The following is a 19,133-nucleotide window of genomic DNA, read 5'->3' as shown; positions in this document are numbered from 1 at the left end:
GCATATTTCTGCAATTTTTACCGATTCGGTAAAAATTCGCAAAAATATTCATGCATTCCATATTGCAATTCGTAATTTGCGATTCCCTATTTTTCGCAAATTACGAATCGCAATTCTACCCAATGATGCATGTGGCCCAATGTCTCTTGCACCAAAAGCTTACATTTTCAGTTATGGCTTTGAGAAAATGTTCTGGTTTGACTCAGAAATGAAAAGACCTATTTTACCTTCAGAAAACTATAGGACCCCCTTTTCACCTGCGTTTATCAGATTTGCACTCCTCTTCGTAGTTCTAGTAGCTGTGTTCGAGGTTGGGTTCCGTCTCAGCCACACGAAACCAATGATAGAATTATTTGCTGTATGGAGTACTGCACACTTAAAGGTCAATTTTGTTTGCATTTGCTGTGATGTATGATGCTTAACTATCATGATCCGTGCCCGCGCCTATGTTGCAGACTAGCTCAACATCTCTGGAGTGTTTGGCATGCCCGAAGCCAGGAAACCATTTGACTGCAGACTATGAAGTGTAAAGAAGAAGTATAAAGACAGCGTGCCTTTTCCATCTATGCAGCCATAATCTGGAACAACATACCCGCATTTATTAGGACCACCTCAATGCTGTTTCAGTTTAGGAAAGAGTTGTTGATGTACTTCGTAAAAAATGCTACTTCAAAATGCACTGACTGTCCTAAAAGCTGCTACCTCTCATATCATTCATTGACTTTTCCCTTGTTGTTGGGCCTTTACAGCTGTCTGATGCCTTTCAGCTAAGGTTGCGCTATAGAAATACCGCACATGCCACACATACATACACACAGACTTGTGAGACATGTTTAACTCAATAGTTTGTAAGCACAAGAAGGGAAGTTCTGTTTATGTAGGTTCTCAACACACAAAGTCATCTTAACAACATGCTGTAAGACAGAGGCTTCAAAATCCTTCCTCAATCTACTCAGTGCACCTGTACATCATACAGTGTCAATCTGCTCTACATTATGCATGGATGATTGAGACACAATAAAGATACAAATTCAACATATATGAGTTGGTTTCTGTTCTAAATCGTAACTATTACATATTCTCTTAACACACTTTAGGAGCATTGGCAACCAAGAAAGAGCTATGGCATCCCAAACATTTCAATTTTCAAAGTGTATTAATCTGCATTTCAACACAACCAAAGGCCCTTTGAAGATGGGGTCTTCATTGGTCGGAACAGTTTCCCTCAGATATTGTGCTGAATGGGTTGAGTCTCACTCTAATGTCTCAGCTTTTCACCCTTTCGGATTTTGAAAACTGAAGGGCATATTTACAATGAAATGGCGCAGCATAGCACCACAAGCAATTTTTCAGCACCGAGCTGCGGCATTTCAAAAAATGAAAGAATACGCCATATTTACAAGAATGTGGCGCACTCCTCTGCTCTCCCTGCGTCAGTGTGCCACTATGGGGCAAGGGTGCCTGCGTTGCAGAGTTGAATGTGTTTGTGTAGGAAGGAACACCTTCCTGCTACGTCTGCTGCAGAATGCAGAACACATAGAAAGAGCAAAGAAAGAGGAGCAGTATAAGTATTTCTCCTCGTTGTGCTACTTTATTGCATCGCCTGGAAAGGCATTCGTTTTTGGCACTGCCTCATATTTACTAATGCTTGTAAATCTGGGGCAGTGTCAAAAAGCTTTTGGGGCTGCACAGGAACATCTATAGCAACACCCATGACACGCCCCTTTGACGCAGACTACTGTGGTAAAGAAGGCCATATTTACAAGGCTGTGTAAAGCCACACGCAGCACTATTGGAGCGTCAAAAAAAGTGACGTTCTGGTTGCATTAGGGGCCTGGAAATATGCCCCTGAGTGTTATCAATGATCGTAGTAAAACATCATTTATATGTATTACGATATACAATATATCATATACAGATTTTCGAATGGGAATTCAAAGTTGCATTTATTACTACTACATCTGCAACATTATCTTACAGTTGCTGATTTGTTTCGTAGGAACTGTTTTAAAACTCTTTTGCAAGCTACTGATAAATTGTTGAATTCACAACTACCTCATCAAAGAATAATTGCATGATTTACCAAACAAAGAGTGGTGATCTCTGGAAACTATTTCTGGGCTTTAAATGTTCCTCTTAACAAGCTACTGTGGTTCTCGGTGTTTTGCTCTTCCAAATGATTAGAACTGCAAGTGCAGTTTTTCATGATTGGTAAGTTTGCCTTCTGGGGGCCCCGAAGAGCTCTCAGCAGAAACTCAGACACTGCGTCCCGGTAATCAAGAAAAGTAATTCCATTTTAAAGCAAATTCTCTCATTAGCTGTGCCATTCCTCACAGTGTCCTCTCGTTCAAGTTCTTTGCATCCCAAAGTGCCACACTGGGAGCATTTGTTAGAAGCCCTGCTTCTGTGAGAGTTTGCAGTACAGTGATGGCGAGTCCCTCTCGCTTTTGTCACTGCTGTCTCTTTTCAGGTACAGTAATGGGACTTTGTGGTACCAGGCTGTTCTCTGCGGTCGATCAGAAAGCGTGTTGATTTGCGCAAGATCCTGAACATAACAAATTGGTTGTCATTAGAAAGACCAATGTGGCGACCCAGCTGCTAAAGGATACTCATTAGTTTCAGTGATGGAATCCTGGCACCTTGACTGATACAGTTCTAGGAGAGCATTCCATCAGAGGACCATGGACATTTGATGAATTAAGAGGTCCAGATCTCCATTGATTGGTTAGCATACCCAACAAATACATTATCTTTCAAAAGCCTGAGGAAGGATTGAAGAAATGAAATTCAAACATCATGGATAAATGATCATATCTCTTTCGGAGAGCTGTAGCTATTGTGGGGTTATTGAAATGATAGTTGCTATGATTCGAAAATAACAAAAAATGTGCTTCTTACCCACAAATTCGTTAAGGTTTTTAACAGGACACAATTGCATGACTATCCAAGGGATTACTACACAAAGTGATATAAATTGTGTCAATACTGAATGTAATGCTAGGTATTCATTCAGCAGTAGTGGCTCACTTAGGGGGTGCACAGCCGATACTTGATTGAGTGAGGCAAGAGGGAAAATAAAAAACAAAGATGCCCTGTTGTCCAAGCCAAAGTGGAAATTTGCACTTGGCGGAAGTAGAAACATGGGTATTGGGAATTGTATTCATAATCATTAACTAGAAAGATGCTTGATGTTTGGGAGAAATTGAGCAAGGCCAAAAGCTTCACAACATACTCGTCACCATTTACACTGGTATGTATAAACCTAGATTTCACACCAGGTCTCAAGAGAAATAGTTTCAAAATGTAGAATGACTGTAAATGCTTTATTACTGGAACCCGATTCAAAGGACACCTTGAGGTGCCGGGTTTTTAGGAACCCGGTGGTGCCAGGGGATAACACCCGAAGACCTCTGAGTTCTCCCTGTTCCGGACAACAGAAACCAAGAGTCTTCTAGGTGAAGTCAGAGATCGAGTTTTATTGGCTGCAACCAAGTAACAAGCGTCCCACTTGGTAGCTTGGCATGAGCAGATAGGCTTATCTCAGAGGCAGTGTGTGAAGCATTCGCGCACACATACAGTAATAGTGAAAACACTACAAATGGACACCACACCAGTTTAGAAAAATAAGTAATCTTTATCTAAACCAAACAAGAACAAAACAACAAAAATGCACAATACAGTAAGCAAAATATGACATTTAAAAAGTAGAAACAGTTCTGTCCATAGCAAACTTTAGATGTAACACTTTCAACACAAAGTACCTTGGATGCGTAAAAATCATAAACGAAAACAGCCGCAGGGAATGTGATGTGTTGGTTCCTTACGCTCAGGGAAGGTGATGCATCGGTTCCTTACTCCAGGGGAGGTGATGCATTGGTTCCTTACTGCCACGCAGGGGAGATGAGGCGTCAGTTCCTTACTGGAGTGGAAGTGATGCGTAGATTTCTTACTGTGCGGGGAACTAATGCATCGGTTTCTTCCTGCAGGCCTGGTACCCTTGTAGACTTAGCACCCCAATGCGATGTGTGGGGATGGGATGAGTCAGTTCTTGATTCAGCCGCAGGGGCAACGGCGCTACGTTGGTTTCTCCCACTGCGATCCCATGATGCATTGGTTCTTGCAGCAGTACAGCAGGGCCTGCGTCGGAATCGACTTCGGAGATCGGTGCACAGGATTCAGCATGCATCGATTTCTCCCGGCGCGAGCAGGCACTATTTGGTTTCTTCAGCGATGCGTGGGAAACAGGTGCAGATATATTGCGCTTCCCATAGTTGTGTAGCTTTTAAAGCTCCCAACAGCAGGAACCACCTCCAGAGGCCCAACACAGTCACAGGCACCTCTTGGCAGGTCAGAACACCCAGCAAGGAAGTTAAGGGGAGCTGGTGATAAAGTCTTTGTATCCCTGAGACGCCAAATAGGGGGCAAGCCCTACTTCAAGCCCTTGGAGATCTTCCTCAAGCAGGAGACACACCCCACAGCAATGTCATTATCCTCTCCTTGATTGAAACAGCTTCTGCAGGTCAAACCCAAACAGCACACAGCAAAGGGGCAGTACTTCTCCTTCAGGTTCTCCAGCTCTTCTCCTTGGTAAAGGTTCCTCTTGAATTCCAGAAGTAATCTAAAAGTCTGGGGTCTGGACCCCACTTTTCATAGCACAAATTCCTTTGTTTTCTGGTGGCAGCGAAGCTCTTTGCCCAGCCAAAACCAGTTCTATCCACTCTGCTGCAGCTGCCTGGCAGGAAGTGGAGACAGCATTGTCCAAGGCAGACCAGGCCTAATCAGGTGTGAAAGAAATCTGCTCCTCTTACTCTGAATGCAGCCCACGTCTATTCATCCCAGCACTGACTCACCTTGGAAAGGCAGGACACAACTCACCCCCCGCCCCCAAGTGGCTGTCTGAACAGAATGCACATCCTAAGGCCCTGTCACTCCAAAGTCAGACAGTCAAAACACAAACTTAGCAGAGGCACACTGTATGGCTAAGCAAGAGAATACCCACTTTCTAAAAGTGGTATTTTCAAACACAGAATGTAAAAATCATCCTTACTAAAAGATGCATCTTTATATTCTGAGTTCAGGCATACTAAATGTTACCTTCCAATCTTGTCACCATGGACAGTGATATTTATAAGATGTTATAAATAAACTCCCATTCTATCCTATGGGACAGATAGCCTTTCAATAGTGAAAAACACAATTGGCAGTTTTTCACTATCAGGGCATGTACTACCTTTCACATACACTGCACCCTGCCCACAAGGGTACCTTGGGCCTAACTAAGGGGTGACTCACATGTAAGAAAAGGGAAGGTTAGGGTCTGGCAAGTGGGTGCACTTGCTAGGTCGACATGGCAGTACTGAACTGCACACAGACAGTGCAATGGCAGATCTGAGAACCTTTTGCAAGGCTGCTGGCGTGGGTGGCACAATCAGTGCTGCAAGCCCAATGGCAGCATTTAATTTACAGGTGCTGGGCACACACAGTGCACTGTACTCGGTTCTCAATGGTAAATCGATTAAGCCAATTATGGGACCACTAATCCATAACAACAACTTACGGTGGGAGCACTTGCACTTTGGCACAGAATAGCAGTGACAACTTGCCCTAAGCATCCACACCAGCAAAAAACGAAGTTCAGCACACAGTAAAACACAGGAGGCAAAGGCAAAAAATACAGGGGGAACCCACGCCAATGATTCCAGGTCTAGCAAAGTGAGACTGAGTGTGGCTGGCCACCAGTTGGAGTCACATAGTACGGTTATTCTTGCGGAAGTTCTCAACTTATGTCAAGTCAGTTATGTGCTTGGGACAGCTGGGTTTCAAACAATTAGCTACTTTGGTGATGGAGGAGGTTAACTGTTTCTTGTGTTGGGGATCTTGCCTGAGAGGGAGAGTATGAGTTGCATGTTATGTAAGTAGGAGAGGAGGTTGATGTATGTGCTGGTGACATTGACCAGAGGGATCATATGTAAGTTGAAAAGGGTGTGGCTGAGCAATACAACTTCAGGCACCCCCTGGTTGAGTTTGCAGGCTTCAAGTTGACTTAAAAAAGGATCTAGCCTACCAGTGACTGTAATATATAATTTTCTTGTGATCTACCATTGGTAGCAACACCCAAAAATAAATGCAGAGGCTACACAGTAGCTCACAATGTTTGAGAAACTGGCGAAGAGAAATGAACATGATAATTATGTAACAAGGTGTTAATTATCACTAAGTGGGTTTCTAAAAGTACAGGTCAGAAGTGATTGGAGGATTAACTGGGTAAGATGATGTCTGGCATCAATTGTAGGAAAGCATGAGCTATATTCAGAGTAGACATAATGTGTGTGAATGTAAGGAATATCAAGTATAATCTTCTTCTGCATTGGTACAATACACCTGAACAATTACACAAATGGGAGAATAGGAAATACTCTAATTTCTGGAGACGCTTTGGTGAAACAGGCTCACTGATACATTTGATATAGTGGTGTTTGAAATAGGGCACATACTGAGACAACACATTACGTGCAGTGGCCTCAATGTTCAACACCTGCATTTCGCGGAACTCATTGACTTTATTGCTAAGCCTCCCATAATCAGCAGCTAGATATTGTGAGTCTCTTATTGGTAAGGATATAATTATTGTCCTGGTGGTGACATCCAACCATGGGGCACTCCTGGGAAAAGGATACACCTCCCAAGTAGAGAGACTGGCACTATAGCATCTGGGATCTCGGTCCAATAGAAATAAAAATCCATCCATAGAACAATGTTAGAAATCATCTGATACAGATTGTTCTCTCTTCCTATGCACTTCTCAGTGGTGTTCAGGGTATTATTCTGTCCACAATATCTTAAAGTAGTTACTATTTCTGAGCGTATCTGACTTGGGAGAGAAGGCAAGTATATGGGTTACATAGGGTAATACCTGATTCATTCTGGAAATTGTAAGGATGTTCCTCAGCAGGATTAATTGTATGGATGCTTAGAGGAATGGAGAACGACATAACCTATATTTCAATAACTGTTTCTGTTGAGGTGGCAGGGTGGAAAGTGAGTTCAGTTCTTGTGCCGGGGCACCTGGTGGTCGGGCAGAAAGTGGCAATATGATCTGTGGCATAGAACCTGTAAGCTGTGACAAAGAGGTTAATTAGTAAACGCATGACTGAAAGGAGGTGACAGAAGTGATTATCAAGGAGTGTGCTGGGGATCTGAGGAGACTGATGAGCATGGGTAGAAGGAGGAAAGGAAAGGGAGGTTAGAAAGTTCATAAATAGTGGAGAAATGTGTAATGAAATAAAGGTCTGGTACCTAAGATGTAGTTTAAGATGATTTATTTAGTCTTGGTTGCAAGTTGATAAATCCATGGAAAGTACCCCCAGGAGGAGCAGCCTGCCTGCTGCTCAGCCTGTACTCCAACTGTCACGCCTCACCTCACAGGCACACACACATTCGATTCATCATCACCACTCCAACATTACACACAGCACATTCACACTGGCTGAGCTATAGTAAGGAAATAATGGCCATTGATTTTAAGCAATCCTATCATTGGCATGCTGCTTCCAAAGAGAACCGTCATTACCTTTAAAAGATCAGTTTCAATGAGCAATGACCTTATTAGCCGCTGTCCAGAACAGTCCGATGTCTGCAATTGGCTTTCTTCTAAAAACTTATTTTTTAAATGCAATGCGTGCAGGGCATGTCAGTTTGGTGTCAATGTGCGACAATATGATAATCCATTCCAAGATAGGCCTGTTAAAATAGACAAACTCCTTACCTGCAAAATTGATTTTGCTGTGTAAGTACTTGAATATACATGTCAATTGCGCTACATAGGGAGTACCAAATTGCAGGTGCATGAACGCATTTTACAACATATTGGAGCAATAACGAACATCGATCCCCTATATCCAGTAGCACGTCATTTCAAGGAGACACACAAAAACAATTTGAGTCACCCTAAATATTTTGAAATTGACATAGTTCTGAAGTTGAGGCGAGGAGGCAATCGAGAAGCGATATTACGTAGACTAGAAACAAGATATATATTAGATTTACAAACAAAAAATCCCAATGGGCTCAATACCAGCGAAGATCTGTAAATGCTCCTGAAGTAGATGGCTTCTGAGATTTTTCTTTTCTTTTCTTTCCTGTATATGCATAATTATAAGTGACGTCTTTAACAAAAGTATTGGTCTGGTTTTTGTTTGGGGTTTTCCATGTTGACTATGATATGTACTATAAATCTCAGTTTTTTAAAAGTGAAAAATGTAGAGATTTCTATAAGCAAGTGTAGCTCAATAAGCAGCAAAGATTCTCTCCCAAGTCAATTTTATATTTTCCAATAACACACGTTGTTGGCACTTTAAGATCGCTTATTCACTTTAGGGGATATAAGTTTGGCTGCTATACTTTTCCCACAAGGTTGGTATTGAGGAAAGATATTGATCGCAAAAGCGGAGATCATTAAAGGATTGAGCCGTTATATAAGACCATAACATCATAACACACATCAAGGCAACATTTATCTAAAAAGAAATCACATATAGAAAGGAATTATTGTAGCAGTGTGTTATGATAATGAATTACCAAATGGCTTTTAATCAAAATGTATAACAGGTAATATGCACTTTCTATTGCAGATTTTGCACCACTGTAATATTGGGCTTAATGAATTAGCTGAAATTATGGCTAAGTGAAACAAATGAAACAATTGCCTACATTACCTATATTGCACACATGCTTAATTTTAGACAATAGTGTTTTATTGTTCAATATTTGGTGCAACAACGATGAGTTTAGCCATTTGCAATGAAGATCTTTGCAACATCCTCTAATATAGAGATTGACTATTATGCGCAGAAACTCTTTATATATGTTTTTAATTCAATAGTAATGCCTTTTAACTTATGAAAATAATAAGAAAAAAACAAGAACAACATATTGTGACAATCTGTGCAAGATATCAAAGCAGTATGTGTACAGGTAAGATTTGTCCCGGTGTAGGTTTTAAGTCTTTTGTCCATTGAATTAGCTAGTAATATGTCACTTCAAAAGGGTATAAGCCATGCAGTATGTCATGTGATCAAGGACAGGTTTGGCCGGTACGCGTCATGGCGGATGTGCCAAAAATAAAATAACTGCACAAGAAATCTGGGTCTGTGTCCCACGGCTTGAAGATTCTGGACGAGCGGTCCGTCATCTGGAACGCCGAACGGCTGAATAGAATTCTGTTTATCCTCGCTATCAAGGCCCCTGTCATTTTGGTACTAGGCTGGGAACAGCTCCGACATCCAGTCTTTTCGGATTACTGACGCCCATCGGGACTTCGACCCCCCGTGCGCTTTGAGAATTTCTCCCCTGTAGGACTACATTAGACTATATGATGACTATATGATGACATAACGTTGGTGATGTGCATTAGACCCTGCCCCTCCATACTACACCCGCTGCCGGATTTAATTAACTCTAAATTATTATCTATTTGGGACACTCCCTGTCGAAAAACAATCGCTGTTACCCAGAACCTACCTTGACTAAAACTAACTCTATATAGCGTGGACCTGATCTATTGGAATTGCCCCCCACCCCGTGATATACATTTTCCTGCCCTGATGAAGGTGCGGCCCTGCTGGGCCATACACCAAAACGCGCGTTGGAGTTGCAAGTGTGGGCTATAGGATTGTGTGCCACCTGTACAGTCCTATCAATTCACCTGAGCTCCCTGTTGTACATCTATGACAATTCTATCCCAACGGTTGTCTATTCATCTCACGGCTTGTATATGCTTGTGTGGTTGAACATGAGTGTGCAATATGAGGTATGTCTGGGATTTGAATGTATGAGTATGACTGGTTAAGCGATTTTCAGAGTGTTGTGGGATTTGCGATTATGCACTGAGAATATAAATTTGTGCACTAGTCTTGATTATTGAATTTTTATCTATTTGTGCAACAGATATATATATGTATTTTTCTCATATATTTTTAAAAAACTAAATAATGTTAATAAAATATACAAACCAATACAACTATACATTGTCAGGTTGGATGTCATTTCTCTCTCTGGATGGCTGCTCCGAATTATTGTCTATATCCTAGGATCCTAGCATAGGACCTAGACCTTTGTATAAATCAAGATGGCAGGTCTTACTTGTTTCTTTAGTAACTGTGTCGCAACATGTCCTTGGGAGGATTGACGTAATGGGTATTCAAACATATATAGAGCTTCTTTCATGCGAGTCTTTATTATAAGTCATTATCCTATTGCTTTTAAGTGTGCAGCCATTTAGTAGGGTTTGTCTGATAACGCCAACCTTCATCATCATCTCTGTACAACTTTCTGGCTCTGAGGTTACATAATTGGCAACTGATAAGCTTTATTAAACTGGAGTGTGGGTTGTGACTGTTGATAGGCCTTGTCCTCAGCATTGTACCCACACCTTGTAACTGCTTCTCTTATAAATGTCACTTCTGTGAATGTATTTATTTATCTATTTGTTTGCAGACTTATATAGCACAAATTAGGCCCCGTGAAATAAAAGAGCACCTTTACATAGGTCATCCGAAAAACCGAAACATTTGTATTGCCAGAATTCACCATGGTGAATTCTGGCAATACCTGTTAGTAGTGAGTTGCCGTAGTCACGTTTTGAGATGACCATTAACTTAAACGCTGTTTTTAGATTCTTGGCAAGGATTAGCGAAGTCATCCCTTTGAGAAGCTTGATTTGGAGCTGGGCACTCTTTGCTGTTGCATATACATGAGTGCAGTAGAGAAAGTAGAAGGAATTGTGTTTACTTGGGATTGAGTTTGAGATGATGTGGCAAAATCCATCATTGGAGGTCCATCAGGGTTTATTACAGGTGTTTAAGATCTGAAGAAGAAGAGACTTTAAATATAGCTGTGTGTCCTCATTATAGAGATAACATTATACAGAAGGGCTCCATATAAAGGTTTACTAGTGTAGGTGATAGTGTTGAGCATTGGGGTACCACATGATGCAAAGATACAGTGCTGGAGAGAGAATTAGAGATCTTGATCTGTTGAGAGTGATTCAATAGGTAGGACTCAGACCATCGCAGTGCAGTACCTTTTAGACCTATTCGAGCTTCAGGCATTCTTAGAAAGGATGAGTAGTTGATTGTGCCAAATGCTGATAATAGGCTTAAGAGAACAGGGAGAAAGGCGTCCCCATTATGATTGATGCAGAGGCCGCCGATTATTTTTAGCATGGCGTTTTCAGTGCAGCAGATGCATCTGATGCCAGATTGGTGGTCTTCAAAGAGGTTAATTTTCTTTAGTTGCTTGTTAAGCTGGGGAGCAGGAGAGTTTACCAGTATTCTGTCTAGGAATAGGAGGTTATTGATGGGGTAGAAGATGTTGATTTTTGATGGTTCTTCATCAGCTTTCTTCTTCTGCAGCAGAGTTGTGATCTGCCCCGTTTTTAGGCAATCTGGCACTACACTTTTGCTTAAGGAGGAGTTGGCTATCTGGGTGAGGTAAGGGATGAATGATGGTGTGGATGTTTTGCTAGCTTAGTTGTAATGGAGGTGGCTGAGATAGGACTTGATTGCTGAAATTATGCTTTCTAGTGCTGATTCGGTTTAAGATTAGACCATTCTTCCTTGAATTATTGAGTTATTTTTCAGGCACTCTGTACATCACAAAAAGCCCTTCATCCACCGGTCCAGCCTACCTAAAGACTCAATTTGTCTGGTATAATCCGGAAAGATGTCTTAGATCAGCTACCTTTAAAATGTTTATAGTACCTAGAGTTTACACTGCCTCATGGGGTGGTAGATGCATGATATACTCCACTTGCAAACTGTGGAACCAGCTACCTGCTCACCTCAGAGCCCAGCAGGATTTAATGACCTTTAGGAAACATTTCAAGGCATGGTTATTTTCATCTTTCTAGGAGAATGTAGGTAGCCATATGATATGGTATATCTCTGTTTTGCAGAAGCTAACGATTAGATGCCCTTGGGCAACCGTTACGCTTTTTAAAAATAAACATCAAAAATTATACATTAGCTGGACAGCGATTTTGGCGGAAGTGTGTGAGAGACTTTAGAGATGATTTTGATTTTGTCAATGTTGTTTAAGAAGAAGCTGAATAGGTTGTTGCAGGTTTCTTTTTTGTTTGGGAGATTGAGTTGCAGCTGCTGAGCAGTCGACTCCCTGACAATGTCAAAGATTAAATATCGGCCAATGTTTTTTCTCTTCAGAATAATTCCTCTTTTGATTCAAAGATGTGAAGTCTTCTGTGCATTTGAACTGAAGAATTTCAAGGAAGTCCTTAGAAGGGTTTTATCGCCATGAACTTTTTATGGTTCTGAGCATCTTCCTCTAGGAGTTCTTCAGAGAAGCACTGTGCTGAGGGGGGGTGGTGTAGCTTTTTGATTTTGAGTCAAGCAAGCTCATTGGCTATGTCTGTCATGGTCGGGTGGAAGTTCTCTGACAGGTGTGTTGTTTCAATGATTGTTTGTGAGTATAGCAGTTTTGAGGTTATTTTTAAACTTAGTATGAATATTATGATGATAACAAATTCCCTGATCCATGCCTTAGGGTTCTTAGGTTGACCACAGGAGGAGGTGTTGGTACAGCAGCAGGAGAAGGTGTTCCTGTAGTGTATATATCAATATACAGGTACTGGGGGGAGGCATTTGATGAGATGACTGATGCTGTTGATGAGGTTTTGGATGGAACCTTTCAGATGTGCCGGGGTCCAGGAAATTTGTTTCAGATTGTTGTTTAGGAAAAGAGTTAGCTGCTAGACTACTGAGTCAGCTAGGTCTCTCCGGTGTAGGTTGAAATCTCTAAGGAAAATGCAATTTGAGTTGTTTATTGTTGTTTCAGCAATGAGTTTGATCAGGTGTTCCCCTTAGGGAAGGTTGTTCCCTGGTGGTGGTAGAGCGTGTGGAATATTGTGGACTTCTTATGTGATGTCTTTAGTTCAACCGAGAGGGATTTGAATCCCAGTTCCTGAGTTCACTTTAGGTTTTTACATTGGAGGTAGGTCCTGGAAATGAGCATTATACCACCACTTTGTTCAAACTTGATGGAGGTTTTTGAAGCCTGTGGGATCAGAATATCAAGTAGGATCTGGCAGGAATTTGATATCCAAGTTTATGTCAAAAATAGGTTAAGGTTGTGGGAGTGAATCAAGTTGTCAATTTCAAAGCAGTGGTTAGCTACTGATCTGCAGTGATGGAGCAGGCATTTAAGTGAATTGCATATGGATAGTAAAGTGATGGGCACATAAACAAGAAGCTGCGGATTTAGATGGTAATTCCTTGATCATTTGGTGTGAGGTCTGAGCAGCTGAATAGTTGGAATGGCCGCCGGAGCTGCAGGTGGTCAAGGATATGAGCTTTGAGTTTTGGTGCCCAGGAGATTGTTGAGGGGAGTCAGTTGAGGATTATCAAATAGTGGAGTAAGGTGATCAGGCGGTTGTAGAGTTGCCCCCTTTGAGGTAATAGAGTGTTTCCAGAGAAAGTTGGTGCATTCAGGGTGGAAATTTGAGCGGTGCGATTAGTCTTCACAGTTGGTGAAATGCGATTGGTTTGGGATCTATTGGAGAAGTTGTGGGGGTTTATTGAGAGGAGCCTGAAGCTGACCATTGTATCCACAAACTTCAAACCTTATGCAGCAGAACATTGGAAGATGATAGAGAACTTGGAGAGAAGAGAGTCCTGTTTCTCCATGAGATTGTTCAGTTCTATGGGGGGGGAAGGTATGCCTGTTATTGAGGTGTCAGTCTGCAGCATTCCAGGTAGGGTGAGAAGTGAAGGGGGATTTTGAATGGGGGAGAAAGTAGGGTCTGAGGTTCTATTTTAGGGTGATCCAGTCTTTGGTGGTTAGAGTTAAGATGGATAGGTCTGTGTGGGTGCGAGTAAGAATTGGGCTCCAGAATGTTGCGTCTCCCAAGAGATGCAGACGTTCTATTCAGAGGCTGACATAAGAGGGGATGGATCCACTGTGTATGGGAGATGAGGGAGAAAACTGGGAATAGGGCGAGGGTTTTAGGGTTTGAGGGTAGGTGGTAAAGGATTAAGGAAGGTTGTGGCAATTGAGAGAATTAGAGAGGAGGGGTTCAGAAAGAAAGGAGTGGGAGAGCTAAGAGACGGGGTGGTGGGCCAAGAGATGGGGGTTTGTCGGAGCAAGTTAAACTTGTGATCTAATAGTTCCAGGAGTTTGTATTTTGACTGGCTCATTATCTGGCACTTGTAAATCGAGATAGACAGTTTTCCAGTTGGTGGGGCAGGTGAAAGAATGTGACACTTTCTTCCTTGTGGAATCATCTCAACATGTGCTACTGGTAATACATCCTATGAAATCAGAATGGCCCACCTCCAAGAATCGCAGGAACAGAAATGTGCGTGATTGAGCAAATTCACTCACCATCCATGTTGGCAATACATCCTTATCCAGTAACCGCAATGCAGCAGGTTTTCCTGGTCAGCTGAGCAGTCACCAGCTCAATTTGGGAACTGACTGTGGGGGGAATTTTAATGTGTTTTTAAAAGCATTCTTTTATCTTTAAAAACGGAGATTGCACTAAATTTTACCTGCGCACTGTACCCTTAAGGCTTGCTCCCAATCCCCCGTTCCTCTTCGGAAAGCCGGTGTGTGGAGGGAGGCGGCTAGATGAGGCGGGGCATAGTTAAGAAGCTGAAGGGAAGTGGCGGCTATATTAACCAGATGTAAACGGGAATGCGCAGCAGATGCACGCAGAGGGCGCGCCTAAGACAAGCTCGTCTGCGCCTGTTCCGCGGCCAGCGTCAGCCATGCTGCCTGCTATGCCGTTGGAGCACAAATACACTGGACTGGATCCCAGCTTATGAAAATAAGGGATGCAGGATGTAAGGCGCCGTCACTTTGTAAATTTGCTGGGTCTCGCACAGCCCATTTTTATTGCGCTGTTTGCTCATTCTCTTTTAAGCCAGGTCTCATCAGGGCATCCAGTTCTTGCCCCTTCCCCACCTTACCTGTAGACGATTGCACCTCCCCCGCTCCTAGCATCAAGGCATGTCTGCCTAACTTTAGATCGCTACACCAACATGTGGGTGATGTATGGCTTTCTCTCACTATTTATGCATGGGACTTAATGTTTCCGACAGAAACGTGGGTAAAAGACTCCTCCAATCCAGTCCTCAATTTGGCTATCCCACCCGAATATCGGTTTGTTGGGATTAATCGGACTAGTTCCAAGGTGGGTAGTGGAATTGCGGTGATCCTAAGCTCAGGCTGGAAGATCTGCTCTAGGAAGCTTTCTAATATTGACCCTTTAGAAGCCATGTATTTTAGAATTTCTGAAGAGTCACATTCAATTCTAGCAGGGTTTCTATTATATAGACCTCCCAGTTCACCCCTCAACCCCTAATGGATTTCTTTACCTTGGCTGCTGACCTATCGCTTAAACACCCCCCTTCACTATTTTCGGTGATTTTAACCTTCACATGGATAACACTTCCTGTGTCAAAGCAGGACTGCTCCTGGATACCAAGAATGGCCTCAACATGACCCAGCAGGTTAGTGGCTCCACACATATGGCTGGCTAAACGCTGGACCTATTGTTCACCAACTATCCTAATTTGGTAACCTCTTCACCCCTTCCCCTCACTTGGTTAGATAACTTCCTTATCCCTTTCAGTCTGGTCACCACCCCTCGTACTGACATTATAGTTAAGGCCAGGGCTTTTGGCAGGAAGTGGTGCAAAATTACTTGTGCATCGATGGTCCGTGCTCTCTCCCACGTCTCAAAGTTTAATGACTGGCTTTCCTCAGCCTTAAATGCAATTGCCTCTTTAGGACTGATAAATTATTCCAGATCCAAACCATCTGCCCCTTGGTTCTCCTTTGCCCTGCGTACTGAGAAGAGCCACTTCAAAAAACTTGAGCGGATTTGGAGGCTCACCTATGATCCTGAGGCAAAAGCTACCTACAGAGCTGCCATTAAGAAATTCCACTAATTAAAACGGTCCATAATGAAAGAATTTCATATTGAAAAAACCTGCATCACTAATAATTCCTCCAAAATGCTGTTTAACATAGTGAAAGAATTCTCTATTCCAGCGGTACTATCCAGTTTGATCTCCCCCTGCCAAGTACTCTCTGATGGTTTATCCAATTTTTTTCATGACAAAATACTAGTCATTTTCTCGAAGTTTAATCAGTCTGTGGACTCTCCAGCTCCAGTCTTAAGGGCAACCAAGAAGGAGGCTCTGCGGATACTTTTTCTCAAATAATGTTGACATATAAATCGGGCTCTCCTCTTGAACCCTGTCCGGCACAATTGTTCAACACTCTCACTCCTCTCCTCATGGCCCCGCTGAACTCAATCTGGAATACTTCCTTACAAACTAGCTATTATCCCGTATCCTGGAAACAGGCCTTGCTTATCCCCATCTTAAAAAAACCTGAAGCTTATCCTTCAGTGTTTAGTAATTATGGACCCATTTCCCTCCTGCCTAAACCAGCCAGAATCCTGGAGAAAGTTGTGCAGGAACAACTCTCCAACTATATTGAGTCCTGCCAACTTCTCCATGACGCACAGTCTGGTTTCAGATCCGGCTACAGTACTGAATCTGCACTTCTGGAAGTATCAGAGACCATTCGCGAATTCAGGGACGCAGGCGAGGCAGCAATGTTAGTGCTGCCTGACCTGCTCGCGACATTCGATACGTCTTCTCATGATATATTGGTTGAGCGACTGTATTACATCGGGATCCAGGGCACCCCTCTGGCTTGGATCCGATCTTTTTTATGTGATCATACTCAACAGATCCTCCTCCAACCTTTTGTCTTGGAGAAGAAACCACTTAGTTCTGGGGTTCTTCATGCCTCTGGCCCTCTGTTTTTCAATGTCTATGTCTCTCCACTGGCTGCAGTGGCGGAATCTTGTGGGGCCAGAGTGATCTCTTACGCTGATGACACACAATTAGTGTTCTCATTTCGCGATCACTCTGACGCCAGTTTTCTGAGCTTCTGCCGCTGTCTAAGTAACATCTCAGCCTGGATGTCACTCAACAATCTCAAGCTTAACTCAGATAAAACTGAGGTGTTGTTTTTTAATCAAACAAATCCCCCCCTTCCCTACTTTGGTGGCCCCCTGAATTGAATCTCCCTCCTGCTCCAGTGGCTTTGGCCTGGAATTTGAGATTCATAATCAACAATGAGCTATCCTGTAAGGCCCAAATAAATAAGGTCACATCGGCGTGTTTTGGTAAACTCCGCATGATCTGAAAAATTCCTCCTTTTCTTCCTCTGGATGCTCGACGTACCATCATCCACCCCTTCATAACATCTCATCTGGATTACTCAAACAGCCTGTATGCCGGAGCCCTTGCCTATCTGATCAAACAATTACAGATAGTGCAGAATGCGGCGGCAAGAATGATTTGTAACATTCCATACCGTCACTCAATTTCACTGCACCTAAAAAAATTACACTGGTTGCCTGTGACTAGCCGCATTCAGTTTAAATCCCTGGTACTGGCATATAGAGCATTGCAGGGTCAGGGGCTGGCCTACCTTAGAGCCAGACTGAAGCTTCTTTTCCTCATTCGTACTCCCCGTTTTCATCGCTCAAGAATGGGGGGAAGAGCATTTGCGATTATCAAGGCCCAAGCTTGGAACAACCTGCCACTGTCTCTCCGCCTGACAGAATCAGAATGCATTTTTTGACGAAATCTAAAAACCTGGCTATTTACCTTCCTTTAGTTTTTTAGTGTCACTTATGAATTTCTGCTGCTCGCAGCACTGGGACACCCCCGTCGGGGGTAGCTGGGCGCTATATAAGATTCTAAATTTAAAAAAAATTAGAAATACTTGTCAGATCGAACCACTGAAAGTCACTAAATTAAGCTGCGCTTATCTCACTGGTAGCTTTGCACAGAAGCAGGCAGGCGCAACTTGGAGACAATGCATACATTATTTATGTGGTAATCAAACAGTAATTCATGAGAAAAATAAAGTACATTTTAGCAAATAAAATAACACCAAAACTAATTAAACCCAATCAGTAGAACTGAAGTTATAAATTAAAATTAAATTAAATACTGTTTTTAGTGAAAAATAAAGCCAAATAGATCAAGGAGTCCTCCACGTGTATCTGGTCATGCGAGACTGAGACAGTCAAGTGAAGACTAATCCCGATGGAGTGCAGCTCGGATACAGCCATCCGGTTGCCCCTGTCAACAGTTACCTTCAGATTTAGAAGAAATACCGAAGATTTCCTGGAGAAGATAGAGTCCTCTGCGGCGCTAATCAGCAGACTGTAGCCAAGAGGAGGTCATCGACGATGGGGAGCCACTGGATGACGTTTCAATGAAGCCATGGAAAATTACCAAGAAAAGCTCAAAGTGGGAAAAGCTTTGATTTTCAGGCCAAGGAGGGCATTGTCATCAATGGGTGCTGGCCGCCATTGAGTCCAGTGAAGATTTCTGCTTTCGGACTTAAAGATTTTCTGGAGCTCATCAGACACAACAGGGACGAGGCTGCAGGTTGTAGCCAAAAAGGGACCCAGGAAACCAGATACCATTGTCAAAATGTATCACTGAAAGTAATTTTACAATGTGGAGAAGAATGAAGCAGGAGCTGTGGGGAAGTCAATACCACCAGCAATGCACCTTTAGGCGATCGGCTTACAGGTAGGTCCTGGTCTCATGCTAATTCACAGAGCAGTTTTTGCTGACAAAATACTAAGTCTCAAGTTTGGGATTTTGGTAGGAGGAGGCCACTTTAGCAACACACCAGGGGTCCAGGACCTGGGGGGGGCACAACTTGGGTGCTAGGACTAACTCCAGCAGGGACAAGAAGTAGGCAGGTAGGTTGCAGAGTCTCTGAAGCTTGTTGTCTGCCTATAGCCAGCTAGCCCTTGGAGCCACTCTTGTGGTCCTAGGTTCAAAGAGCAGGCCCATATGTACTCCCTCAAGCAGCAAGGCAGTCCTTAAAGCCGCAGGGCAGTTCTTCTTCGGAGGCTTCAACAAGTCCAGAAGTGGTTTTTATTTGGGGTCTGAAAGTGCTATCGTTTATCCCATAAGCCACAATTTGGGTGGAGGATGCCTCATTTGTCTCTCCATCGTCATCCTGAGCATGGCTTTAAATGTCTGGGGGAACAAAGACATCCTTTTGCCTTT

This window comes from Lissotriton vulgaris, chromosome 3_1 (genome assembly GCF_964263255.1).
Source record: "Lissotriton vulgaris chromosome 3_1, aLisVul1.2, whole genome shotgun sequence".
NCBI classification, from domain to species: Eukaryota; Metazoa; Chordata; class Amphibia; order Caudata; family Salamandridae; genus Lissotriton; species Lissotriton vulgaris.
The sequence above is the reverse complement of the archived record's forward strand: the minus strand, read 5'-3'. Positions refer to the sequence as shown.